Source organism: Ptychodera flava, unplaced genomic scaffold (assembly GCF_041260155.1).
Source record: "Ptychodera flava strain L36383 unplaced genomic scaffold, AS_Pfla_20210202 Scaffold_29__1_contigs__length_4469600_pilon, whole genome shotgun sequence".
Taxonomy (NCBI): Eukaryota; Metazoa; Hemichordata; class Enteropneusta; family Ptychoderidae; genus Ptychodera; species Ptychodera flava.
This window is the reverse complement of record NW_027248351.1, coordinates 4,220,728-4,232,846: the sequence shown is the minus strand read 5'-3', so window position 1 is coordinate 4,232,846 and position 12,119 is coordinate 4,220,728.

Here is a 12,119-nt window from a genome sequence, read left to right as displayed (position 1 = left end):
TGCGATGGAATTTTGCGTTTCGCGTCGTTCAATCATTCAGATGGAAATGCCGGCCTTCTCCAAACTTTGAAAAATCAGGGTGACAGACTTTGGCTACCTATTGTATAACAATGACGTAATTTAATGAGAAGACCTTTGTATATTCGAGCTCGGCAACAGTTTTTGATTTGAGAACTCTGATCATGACGGATTCACTGAAACAGTGAGTATTCAACAACTTTTTCCTATGTCCATGTAGCACTTGTGCAAAAAATAAGCGAGTCCACAGGCCTTTGGCGAATCAATAAATGCGTTTTTCACCAAGCTGAAAGGTTGAAAGATGCGTCCGTCACTTTGGGACGAGCTAGATAAATGCAGTCAAACCCAGCTGGGCGTAGAAATGTGCCATAGTATGACTTTGTTCTGGAGACGACCGGCCGTGCGGTGGATTAAGTTTCGACATCTGAACTGGCGTACTTGAATGACAGGCACAGGAAACGATGGCCAATAAAAATGCATTCTCGTTGCATTTTGATAATAATGTATCAATCACAATGACACGGAAATTGTGCCTCCTCCCAACAGAAGGGCCAAGGTCTATTTTTAGCCCTGCTACAGTATATCTCAGTGCTGAAAATGCCATATTGTTGTCATGTTGTCATGGCGACTTTTAAAATTTGCATACAACTGTGAGAGTGAAACGGGTTGTTTATAGGTCACAAAACTTTTGAGTCCCACTGTCGTCCATTACACCTGTTTCCTTGGGCATTAAAGGTGTGCAAGTATACACATCAAAAGACTAGAAAATTCACTTCATGGGCAGAACCTTGTAAAATAGCCCTTTCTTGTCTGGTTAACGAAAAAAGATACCCCTGAGGCCAGAGAAAAAAAATCTTGTTCATCGGATTTTTTGGACCAAGTTCCAGGAGCGGCGAGCGAATTTTTTTTTTTTTTTAGGCGAAGGTAAACGCGGTTCTCTGGCATTTTTGCACAGATGCAGACAAGGCAAGATAATTGTTTCCCTTTTTACCAGAAATATCTCAGACAAGATACACTGATACTGGTAACTGAATTCAATACTATATTTCCCAACAATAACATAGGCCATTACATTCACAGTTAGTGTTTGCAAAACATATTCTGAGCATTTCAAAATTCTCTCAGAATAAAACTGAAATGTACAGCAAATCACTGAAATTCAACAATTCAGTATTGTCCTTTAATATCGTCCTGGTGGGACCTAGCATCTGAGTTTTTTCATTTTACTTCGGCTCCATGTTTTGGCCTCTTTACCACTGTCTATATATACACATTTTACACAATGGTCTAACAACACTGTACTGTAATTGGAGTGAAGTTATATATTCATCATTCAGATCGTACTTTAACATCGACGCAACCATATGTTTTGTCATTGCCGTAAATTTTATACTTCGATGCAATTTTCATTCAATCGGATGCACCGTCCATCTATATCTGCTGTCACGATGGAATAAATCGCCGAACGTAATATCAGGACAAACACTGAATAGCGTCTCTGGAACTAACTGTTGGCCATCACGTCGAATGTTGGCGATCAAATTAATGCTCATGATGTTACATGTACTAACCTTTACAAAACGAGCAAATTTCTGGCGAAATTGACCGACTTTGCGTCGTGATTCGCCAAATTCAGACGTCACAACAACGTGTTGGCGGTCAACTATTAAATTTAAGTCCAAACACGTCGGAAGTCTCATTCAAAATCCCGTGCCCGCGAAAACCCGACAAAGTGTAGGCCGCCACCAGCGGCAGTACTAAAAATATTTGTAATGCGGAAGTAAGAATTTGTCGCGATCAAAAAAAAAAAAAAAAAAAATTTCCAAATATGCCAAAGTAGAAGCGGCGATTCCGATGAACAATTTATTTTTTCTTCCTGGCCTGATCTAAAATATGCATGGGCTACCAGCCAGTGTTACCGGGCTACCAACTTCAGAATATGGTTGCCCAAGTGGACTACCAGGGATAAAAAGTTAATTTCGAGCCCTGGGCAATATTAAACATGAAACATTTAACTTGTAATATTTCCCCTTGTCTTGGCCTGCTGGGTTTAAAAAAAATGTTTAAAGGTATACAGGGACCATGTTCAAATTTAGCCATTGCTACCATGGAAAGGGGAGATCTAGCTAATCATCAGAATCATAGAGTTTATGGGGTCACGCCAGGTCACACAAAAAATAATGCACCACTACATGGCCATAATTTTACTTTAGTTAAAGAATCAGAAATAATTTGTCTTCATTATTCTTCCTAGAATGAGGCAAAGAAATCAAAATAAATTATTATAAAATGAACATTATTATACTTCGTTAATTATAAATCCATAAAATAAATAAGTACCAGTGAATTATGTTTTAAATAAAACAAAAAAAAAACTGTTACTGCTTCTGATAAATAATGGTACATTGGGTGATAAGGGGAATTGGGTTCAAAATTAATTTGAGATACAAGTAGAATTAATTTTAGCACATAAAATTAATTTTAAGGCATAAAATTAATTCGATGAATGCATAATAAGTTGGTACTATACTCTATAACACTTAATTAGGATGACTGCATGAAACAAATTAAAAATGCTTGAAATTTTTTTTCTGGTCTATATAAAATTAATTCAAACACACTAAAATAAACGGAAAACAATTTTGACAAGAATGGCCTCAATGTACATTATCTTTATTATTCTTCCTAGAATGAAGGCAAAGAAATTACAATTATTATTATTACTATAGAACAAACGTTAAAAGTTGTTACTTAGAAATCCATAAAATAAATAAAAAACAGTGAATTAAGTTTTAACATAGACCCACTCAAGGGTCTATTGTTTTAAATAAAAAAGTTGTGGTTCCCAAATAGGTTACCATGGTAACATAAAACAAAAATGAACATTGAGTTCATGCTGTGATAAATACACTTAGGAGAGCATTTGCATAGTTACTAGGATTACTTTTATTGGAATTTTGAAAAAAAAATGAAAGTTTTAAACGCAAATAGGTTGCTATGGAAACACAGAAGAGGTAAAAATGGATATCATATTTTGTCTTTCTAACCTAAAATAACCCTTTGGTATAATATTTCTGTTGATTTAATGGATTTTTACATTGGATATTTGGTCTTTCTAACCCAAAATATCCCTTTGATATAACACATTCTGTTGATTACTGGATTTTAGGTGGAATCTTTGGAACACCGGTAATTTTTACTCCTGAATGGTTGCCATGGAAACAATCTAACATTAAAATGAGTGTGATTGTTTTTGGTGTGCTAACCAGAAAAACCCTCATTATCAATTTTTTACATCAATCAATAGTTCTTTAATAGGAATTAGGGAAAAAGTAACATTTTCAATCCCAAATTGGTTACCATGGCAACTCGAAACATTAATATAAGTCTGTTTTTTTGTGTTGTCTGACTCAAACTCCTCCACTAGATAATTTTCATAACAATCAAATTAACTTTTCATGGAATATTAGAAAAACTGGAATTTTCAACCCCTAAAATGGTTACCATGGAAACATGGGGCAGTGAAATCGATATCATATTTGGTCTTTTCGACCCAAAATACCCCTATGGTGAAGTTTTCATGGAAATTGAACCTATTTTTATTCGCATTATTATTTCTATATAATACTTATATTAATTATTATAGACAAAGTTTTACAGTTGTCCGCTTTTGAGATGTTGGTGCCTGTTAAAGTTATGTTGTTGTTGTCTGTTTTAACATCAGATATGTGAAAACGTTGCCACGGTATATTCCTAATATGCAATTTTGCATTGATCGTTGTTGCCGGGGGTCTTGAACGGCTTCAACCGCGGCAGTCACCTTGCATTTGTTATTTTGACTTTAGAGGAATACGCCCCTCGCAAGCACAGAGCTCGAAACTGCACTACAGTTGACAGTTGTTGAGAGAGTTTCAGAAAGTTGTAGAGAGATGTTTTGGGATTAATATAGAAGGCGAGTTCGAGTTAGATTATTTCGAGATAGCACAAGAAAGGTCGAAAGTTCGAAAGTGAGACAGACTGGCAGATAGATAGACAGATATGAATTAAAGGGATTAACCTTTCAATCAATCAATCAATCAGAAGAATTTATAGAGCGCCAGTATCCACTACGAAGTAGTGTTCAATGGCGCTGTACAAAGTTATGGCAAGGTGTCAGTAGGCTCTTTCGAAGAGATGGGTCTTGATGCTCTTCTTGAAATTGTCCAGACTGGAAGACTGCCGTATTTCTAAGGGTAAATTATTCCAGTTAAGTGGAGCAGCACGCGAGAAGGCACGTTCACCATAAGTTTTCAGTCTGCATTGTGGAACATGAAGAAGATCCTTGTCATTTGACCGGAGAGTACGGGATATAGGTTTACGGTGGATTAAGTCTGATATATATGTTGGAGTGCTGTCATGAAGTGCCTTGTAGGTGATGAGTAGAGTCTTGTACTGGATTCTGAAGACAACTGGTAACCAATGTAGATTTATAAGAACAGGTGTGATATGTTTAAATATAAACATTGCAATATCTCTGCTCCTTACTAATAATGTAACCAAAAAGATTTAAAATTTCTAAATCAGAGATAGACAAATGACATGCAAATTCTATGAGTTACATTAATGTTTTTATTTCTGCTCTGGATGCAATACCGAATATCTAAATGCTATAGATAAGCTTAATGACTAAATATTCAATGTATTACAAAATGCTTGACATGCAACAATATAGACAAGTATACTGATTCTGTACATGTGTCAAGTACGTTCAGTATACACGTATGTATACTGATAAAATGCAAAACGACAGTGTACACTTGGTGTGGAAAGACCTGCATTACTTACACTTTTGATCTGCAGAGATATACGCTTCGCATATCATCGTATTGAAATGTTTCATATACAAAGATGTACGGTACGTATGCAATTAGTATTGTCTTCCATATACGTAAATATACGTAAGTATACTGACCGCATATCAAGCATTTTATCCATTGTAATATAGTCTGATATGAAATTGATGAAATACAGCTATAACGTACACCATGCTTAACTAGGTTTCTTCTTCCTTTTAGATGCTTGTTCTTCAATAGAATACAGCAGAGTGTTGTTCTCTACAACGTGTAACATATGATAACCAATTCATTACAAAAACAGAATCAAACTTGCAGTAATTTTGTAGTCAACAGCACTCACATTAGTACGGTATTATATGTAAAAAATACATCATCATTGTGAGTTTTACATAATGCATTAATATGAATTTCACATCACAAACGTGGTGATTTTGTAACATAAACACTAGGCAGTGATTTTGTCAAATTTAAACCACACATTGATTAAACATATGCTTGAAATCCTTGAATTAACCGTTTTGAAGATGCTGCCGTTTATTATAATTCTTATTAATAAGTCTACTCAACTATATGCGATTGCTGAATGTAACTATCTAGCCATTAAACAAGTCATCGTTGATGACACAGTCCCCACTTGTTAATGGGTGCTTTGATTACAGGTCCTCAGAGAGGATAGAGTCCTCTTCATTAGGTCTGTGATAAAAATACTTTTGAATAAATTTGCTTGATACATGTCTGATATAAAATGGCCACATGGTGGCCATATTGGATCGAATCACAAAACAAATCAATGTGCATATGTATGACATAGGTCAATGTCCTTGTACCAAGTTTGAATAAATTGGTTGAGATATGCCTGAGTTATGGCTCTGTACATGAAAAAATCGTAACAAAATGGCCGCATGGCGGCCATATTGGATCGTATCACAAAACAAATTGATGTGTATAGCTATGACATTGGTCAATGTCCTTGTACCAACTTTGAATAAAATCTGTAGAAACATGCCTGAGTTATGACTCTGTACATGAAAAAATCGTAATAAAATGGCCGCCTGCTGGCGGCCATATTGGATCGTATCACAAAACAAATCAATGTGCATATCTATGACATAGGTCAATGTCCTTGTACCAATTTTGAATGAAATTGGTTGAGATATGCCTGAGTTATGGCTCTGTACATGAAACAATCGTAACAAAATGGCCGCCTGGCGGCCATATTGGATCGTATCACAAAACAAATTGATGTGCATAGCTATGACATGGGTCAATATCCTTGTACCAACTTTGAATAAAATCTGTAGAAACATGCCTGAGTTATGGCTCTGGACATGAAAAAATCATAATAAAATGGCCGCCTGGCAGCCATATTGGATCGTATCACAAAACAAATTGATGTGCATATGTATGACATAGGTCAATGTCCTTGTACCAATTTTGAATGAAATTGGTTGAGATATGCCTGAGTTATGGCTCTGTACATGAAAAAATCGTAACAAAATGGCCGCACGGCGCCCATATCACAAAACAAATTGACATGCATATCTATGACACTGGTCAATGTCCTTGTACCAACTTTGAATAAAATCAGTTGAAACATGCCTGAATTATGGCTCTGTACATGAAAAAATCGTAATAAAATGGCCGCCTGGCAGCCATATTGGATCGTATCACAAAACAAATTGATGTGCATATGTATGACATAGGTCAATGTCCTTGTACCAATTTTGAATGAAATTGGTTGAGATATGCCTGAGTTATGGCTCTGTACATGAAAAAATCGTAACAAAATGGCCGCACGGCGGCCATATTGGATCGTATCACAAAACAAATTGACATGCATATCTATGACACTGGTCAATGTCCTTGTACCAACTTTGAATAAAATCAGTTGAAACATGCCTGAATTATGGCTCTGTACATGAAAAAATCGTAATAAAATGGCCGCCTGGCAGCCATATTGGATCGTATCACAAAACAAATCGACGTGCATCTGTATGACATATGAAGTAATCCTTGTACCAAGTTTGAATGAAATCGCTTCAGGCATCTCTGAGATATCTGCGTGAACGGACGGACGCACGCACGCACGCACGCACGCACGGACGCACGGACGCACGCACACACGCACGGACATGACCAAACCTATAAGTCCCCCCGGACGGTGTCCGTGGGGACTAAAAATGCACAAAATATCCATTCAGATCGGAAATAACACAATTTTGTGAAATTTTGTCGAGTATAGAACTTATCCGTTTAATATAGACAATATTTCATTCTCAATGAAGCATATTATTGTTACAACCAAAAACGTCTATCAATGTCTTGCCGAAATGACCCTACTTAATTTTAGTCATTCAAGTGCATTTTAACTTCTATTAGCAGCTAACGTACGGGGTCTTCTTCTTAAAGTGACGAAAATGATTGACATCGCCAAATTATTGGTATATCTATTGGTAAAGGTAATTTCCCAAGATTTTTCAAAGCAACTTAAAAGGATAATTTCAACTCTGCCAGCAAATGGTAGATTTATTTGTTTTACGTAACGTATTTTAACAATATCATAAAAAAGTACTATTTTTATGTTATTTTACCAAATGAAGAAAAACTCTAAAAAAATAATTAACACGTCTGTTGATATGATTAATAATCACTTAAAATAGCATACCTGACTAACATGTTTTGGCACGATTTTTTTTACTTTTGTAGGTGTAATACATGAATCATATTTCATGTTTTATAAGGAAGAAAAGTTGATTTGTTACAAGGACATAAGAGATCAAATACAATAAAGATAGCAAGCCTACTTATGCACATAAGACCTGATTGACAGACGAAAAAAATAATACAGCTTGGCGAGGCAGCAAGTAATGAAAATTGTAAAGTAAGATTAAAAACATTTTGATAAAGGAACAATGGCTGATATAAAATCATCTAACTAATATCGTCCTTTATCGCATTCAATTGAATAAAACCGTACTGAGTGCCATCAAGTGAATCATAATAAATGTTTAAAAAGAATGGTAAGGATCGGAATTGTTAGCTAGAGACATAAGCCGAGATAAAAAAATCACTGGTAGATAAAAAGAAATAGTAAAGGGAACACTAATAACTCAACTTGCTGATAAATTGGTGTCAATGTCTAGCAAAAAAAAAGAAACCTAGACAAAATATACTAAGGACATGGTCACTATACCTGTGAGAAAGAAGAATAAAGAAAAATGACAAGTGATGCATTAAAGTAAAATTGTAAATTTACCCAAGTACTTGACGAACGTTTACAATTTTGTAGCAACATCATTAGCGAAATATTTCTGAAAACTGCTGACTATTATATAGTAGTCTAAGGATATAAAGACATATCAGCAAATAATGAAAACACTAAATCTAAATTGATTTAAATCGCTCACAATTCAAAATTTGCAAAGTGAGGCTATTAATTACTTTTGTGGCTTACCGGCACATATGTATGCAGATTAACAACATTAGATACCAGTATATCATTCTTCAAGAGATACACTAAGTTGACGTTTAGGTTTCAAATATTCGTTAATTAATATAATTGACACTGTTTCTTCAAGTTTTCCTCGACCAGTTCAAGGAAGACCTGTTCAGACTTGGCTATGTCACCTGATATCAATCTCTCTTTCAGTTTCTTCTGAAACTTTGATGACATGTCAATATACATATCGTAGTGCTTTTGGTCGGATAAGATAGACATTATTTTTTCTGTCCATCTTTTCGCATTTTCTTCAAAGTTATCAGATATTCCTAAGTCCTTCACTATCATCGTTTCTTTAAAACTAAAGAAGTTCTCAGAAATATACTTTGCTAAGCCAGAATGCTCTGTAGTCAATATTGGAAAACCTGCAGCAGCAGCATACCAACCTATTGTTCCAAATGGATCAGCTTTAGGGCCATGTAACAGCAAGTGGTTTGTCTTGAAATCGTCCTGAATTATTTTCAATGGATCTGATTTCTTTGGAAACGGGTATGGATTAATTTCCAACTTATTTGACCCTGAAATATTGACAAGTTTTTTAACTGTATCACAAGAGCCGGTTACTCCCCTAATCTTAAGTATTGTTCTCCTGCCACTGTGAGTCGTTTTAAAGTTGTTAGCAGCAATACCCATCGCACGCACGACAACATTGACATCTTGTTCTATATGACCATCTTTTGAAAATATCACGACTTTGATTAAGTCCTGTATATTTGCATTGCCCATTTTCATATCAAGCATTCGATCATCGATATAAGGTAAGAGATGTGTGTGTGTCGGTGGCTGATCATATTTACTCAAGAGAGTTTCAAAATGTTTATAAACTCGCGGACCGACCGAGACAATAAAGGACGCTGCACATACGTAGTCCTTAATTTTATTGTACTTAACATTAACAGGTAAAGCTTCATCTTCTGGTGTGATACTCATTATCGGTACGAACGAAGCTTCTTCAAAAAAGGTGTTGCGTATTTCAAGTGCATATGAAGCCTTCTTAAAATCGCTGTAAGCTAGAAATCCTATTACCATGCATACATTATGAATGTTCTTATATAAATTAACATGATCACAAATAGTACCATCGCCTCGTTCTTCACATTCTGTATTCCTTGAGATATTTGAACGTGGTTTCAATTTAACGGAGTGTGAGGCTGCTTCGTTTATCTCCTCTGGTGAAGCATCGTCGACAGTGACAATGACACTGTTGTTAGATTTTGCTAATGACTTTGCTATACTCTGAATGGCTAAACAAAGAGATATGTCGCCAGACGAAGGCCACCAAGCTTTAGTGATGATGATGATTTGGCAGCTTTGGCACCTGCAAAGAGGAAGAAAAAGATTAATTATGTAGATTTCGTGGATTTTTCTCTACTACCACGTAATTTCTCATTAGGCGTCTATTACTATCCTTCAACTGCTTATAGGGTAGTGATATGATCAGGCATTCTGATGAGTTAAAATAATAATAATTATTAAATAAAGAATTATAATTATCATGATGCGAATAATAATAGGTCCATATATCACAAGATTTTCACTATAAAGGTATTTTTGGTTTAAAACGAACAAAAGTAATGTCTAGTAAGATGCCTTGTGTTTCCATGGCAACCATTTGGATGTACAAAATAGCTATTTTGGTTCAATGCCGTTGAAAATGGCTCATAAAGCAATAAAACTTTCGAAAAAAGTTTTTTGGTGGGTTGTTATGAAATAAGTGATCTTTATTCTTATGGAGTCGATTTCCATGGCAAGCATTTCAGGGTTAAAATTACCAATGTTTGTCTAGAGTGCCCTGTGCTCAGACACAAGTCAACTCCCTAGACTACAAAAATTGTAATCGAGAGGATGACGGACCTGGTCTATTCAGAATCAACTGACATGATGTGGATATTTCGGAATATATTAGAAGGGGATTCATTGACATTTGACTCACTGACATGACCCCCTTGGTATATCCACTGCATAAAAACCCTATACTACTTACTGTATTAACAACGATTAGTGCCTGTATTTAAGCTGAAGAGTGCATATACAGATGAATAAAGTCAAGAATCCATTTTTGTATTCAGCAAGCCTGTATTCATGCGGATTCATGTGAATTCACGTGTATTATTCTATAATACAGGCAACTCATTAATGTGAATTTATCTGAATTATTGGGTTTTCATGCAGTGATCATTTTATTTTAAACAAGAAGTTTAGTCATTGCTGAGCAAACTCTTTCAGTCATGCCCAGTGATATATGTTGCAAGTTAGCCAGTTGAAACTGACTTCAGTTGAAAGTATGAGATGGTAGTAGTAGTAGTTAGTAGTAGTAGTAGTAGTAGTAGTAGTAGTAGATGATGCAGGTACTAGCACAGCTCCTGTCTCTATAATCATAGCGAGCGACTAACCGAGGAGGTAGAACAGAACTCTGTTACCTCCAAGGACAAACGTAAGCATAATCGAAAAATATAAACCTCGGAGCTTACTGCTAGTATTTACTTGAATTAATTGTATGTCATGGTATCAACTGATGCGTGATGGTCAGCTATAAGCCTTACAGCTGGTATGAGTCAATAATGCTCGGCTACAACTACGCCGTAGCCGTATTATAACAACGGACAAGAGCACGTGCAGGCGCCAGAGTACCTGCCGAGGACCTTTGTTTATTGTAAATGTAGCCTTTGTCCTGGCAACACTTGCAGCCACGTAAGTGTATGTACGGTAATTTGTGTTCGTCTATTATGTTTCCCTCAATTGTGGTGGGTGGTAACGTAGTGAACGAAACATGTACACAGAGGTCCACAAAGCATCGTATCTATGGTGCATCAGCCAAGTTGAGAGTATACGTAGCTCATGATTGCTGGAAAAAGGTCCAGAGTAGCATAACCTGGACGTTCCTACGTAAACGCCTTTACTTTTCTGAAGTACACCACAACAACAGAATTGCGAATCGCCTTTTTGAAAATATATTCTCACTCAGTTACTGCTTTAACTTTAATGCGTGGGTGAAGAGATCATGCCAAGATATCGGATGAAATAATGAAACTAATATTTCAACTAATAAACGAACAAAGACGAGCTGGTTTCAGCGTTTTCGAGACAGAGTTAGAATAGCAAAGTAATCAAACATGACCCAAACAAAACACGTCAATTCAAGTGACTGATGAAAAAACTGCCTATTATTCTGGAAGGAAAGCGTCGAAGGATCACGGTATCTTAGATTTGACAGACTCAGCTTTGCCTCGCCATGGCTAATGCCTTACACCAAAAAGCCGACGCGCAACACACTGCACACATGAATATACTACAATTAAATAGTCACTAAACATATACACATTCATATCATACCACAAAATATAAAACCGCACAATTTGAAACATAATTTAATAGTCGATGTGGGGAACCGCATTCCCTAATTTGACTTGCAATTTGTCATGTTTCCCTGTGTTTTGCTAAACTGCCAATGAGACTTCTAATTACAATGTTGCTTTCCAAGTCATCTACCAAACCATTTCAAAGAGGTGATGAAGATGGCGAGAACAAACTATTTTGACCAATTAGGTTCTAGAATCTGGGAAAGGGTGTTAAAAGCTTTCGATAGATATAACGAGGTAAACGAGATTAAAATTGAGAACAGTAGGATTAAGAGAGGTTTAATTGTTCCAACCCGTGTAGTTTCTGTAAAGGGAAAACTTGGAGTGCATTGCTTGCAAACTTCAGGTAGGCCGCGATTGACAGTCGGTTAGACCTTTGCAGTGTCCATCAGGCCCATACTGCCCCTT